The sequence below is a fragment of the Anopheles merus genome, chromosome 3R, assembly GCF_017562075.2.
Source record: "Anopheles merus strain MAF chromosome 3R, AmerM5.1, whole genome shotgun sequence".
Lineage (NCBI taxonomy): Eukaryota > Metazoa > Arthropoda > Insecta > Diptera > Culicidae > Anopheles > Anopheles merus.
The window spans coordinates 45,916,645-45,919,216 of NC_054084.1; positions in this window are offsets into that span (position 1 = coordinate 45,916,645).

Here is a 2,572-nt window from a genome sequence, read left to right on the forward strand (position 1 = left end):
ACGAATGATGGAACCGAGTCAAGCAGATCCTTACGAAACCATCCTGATGGGGAGTTGATAGTATTTGTGTAGCGAACGGCACGTCGCTTCTGCGCAGTCGTCGGAAAGCCGGCAAAACCTTCCAATGCCTTTTGGATGACGTTCGCTTGTCAACAATCGCACACTCACGCGCCCACACGAAAAGGATGCAACCCAGCCCCACGTAGCGCCTTTCCATCCGTCTCTCTAGCCAACAAGCGTTCTGTAAACATCTTAGTACAGTTCAACACAAACACTCATACGAGTGGCACGATGCGTGCAATATCAGCAGAGTAAAAGGGAAACCATGGAAGGAAGAAGATTGCGATAAAAACAAAACTTTGTCTGTGATATCTGTTTAGATTTGGACGGGTCGCTTTGGAATGATTTGGTGAAAAGGTTTTGCCGCGAACCTTCAACACTCATTGACTGGTGGTTATTTGGCTCATTTGCTATCGGACAATTATGTTGAACTGGGTGATGAGGTGAAGTTTTCGTTTATGTATTTGCTAATAGAGACTGTTTTATATTCATTAAAATGCATTTTTAACACATGAAGACGAATTAGGATAAATATTGAAAAAGCCCAATGGATGATTGCTTACACGGTTTATCATACAAACAAAATAAAAGGCAATATTCTAAAATAGATTCAATATGATGGCTTGCAAGGATCCTGCAGTTGAGTTTTTCAGCTATTGCTTCCATTGTTTCGTATATTTAGAAAAAAAAATATCTACAACTGTTCCAAATATAACAAGTATAACAAGTAATATAACAGTATCGAATTGTAGTTTAACATCAAGTGTGGTTAAAGCTACGAATGAAATGAAACATTCCCAACGAAGCAGTGTCTCTTGCAAAGGAGCTTTCACTCCTACTACAGCTTTTAGTTGCTTGCACACTGGTTATTGAAAGCGTTTAGAAGTTTCGAAATTGATCATTGTACTGTTTTTCTATGTTGTATACAGGATAAATGAGTTGCATATAGAATTCAAAAAAGAAAATTATAAGCTTTAGTAGAATTTATATTGTAAAGCTCTAGCATAGTAAGTAACATGGACAATTATGATCAGCTTTCCTTTTCATGACAAGCTTTTTTTTAACTTAACGTTAAAGTATTTTCAACAATGAAAGGACATGGCAAGCTTTCCTTTTCATGACAAGCTTTTTTTTTACTTAACGTTAAAGTATTTTCAACAATGAAAGGACATGGCATGCTTTCCTTTTCATGACAAGCTTTTTTTTTTAATTTAACATTAAAGTATTTTCAACATTGACAGGACATGACAAGCTTTCCTTTCATGATAAGCTTTTTTTTTAACTTAACTTAAAAGTATTTTCAACAATGAAAGGATAGGCGCCTCCATTTTTTTCATAACTACTTATTTGATCATTCCGTTATGATAACTTTTCAATGCATTAGTACAACGATCAGAAGAAAAAGAGATGTTACAGCAAAAGTGTTTAGACCGCTCACTGTTCAATACAGCTATATTCTGTTAATCCACCATTTGGACCTGAATAATAATCGCATCCACACTATCTTGCCACCTCAGCTTCAGTCTGCCACAGTTCCATACCGAAGCATGGCAAGCTTGACACGCAAGATATTTGTTTGTGAGACGAATGCAGACTAAAAGACTTAGTCCCGTGTCTGTGCTCCATCGGATGCGATTTTATCGGTAGGCCTGACAAAATTTTATATGAGATTAGACAGATAACATCGGACGTGCGGATTCGTCGTACGACGGAATCAAAACATTTTGATTTCGTCGGACGCCGCATCTGATTTTATCTGTCAAACTAAATGTGTGGTGTTTTGTAGGAACAACCTTAACTTAATTTTTCATAATCGTTATATCAATAAATTCATCCAATTAATCATAATATTATACGAAAAGGCGTTTGACAGCACGTGCGATAAAATCGCATGCGATGAAGCACAGACACAGCCCTTAAAGTCTCTAAAATCAACTAAATTAATCAAGAAATTAACAATATGCAACCAATAATTTCATTGCAAAGGGTTCCTTGAGTTGAACTACTTTCCTTGAATGACTATTAAATGATCGGTTGCGCACTACTCTACTTCTGTGAAGTTGTTGATACTAACCTTTGATTCGAAAACTACATCAACCTATCAGTACGTCACTGCTAGGTAGGACTGGATTTGTAAGTCGGGATATTGAAAGAGGCAGGCAAGCCTATCCCCTTTCATGATAGCAAGTAATTCTGAGAGTTTTCCTTACATCTTCGACTGGCAAGGGACGTTGATTATAGTCATTCTTACTAGCCAGAACAGTTTGGACGGCATTTTAAGAGCTCTTAAATGCGTCATAACAATTTACAACGGTTATGCTTCTATGTATAGGTAGCTTTGATATCTATGAGGACATATTTCTCCCGTCTTCTTCAAGATTTGTTTGATTTTTCTGCCAAGGTGCTGCTGGGGTAGATGTCGACAAGATGACTCATTTTCATTTTCTGACGTTTCTAAATGGTTGCTATAGTTTTTTACCGCTTTGTTGTATGACCAGGCACATGAAATGTG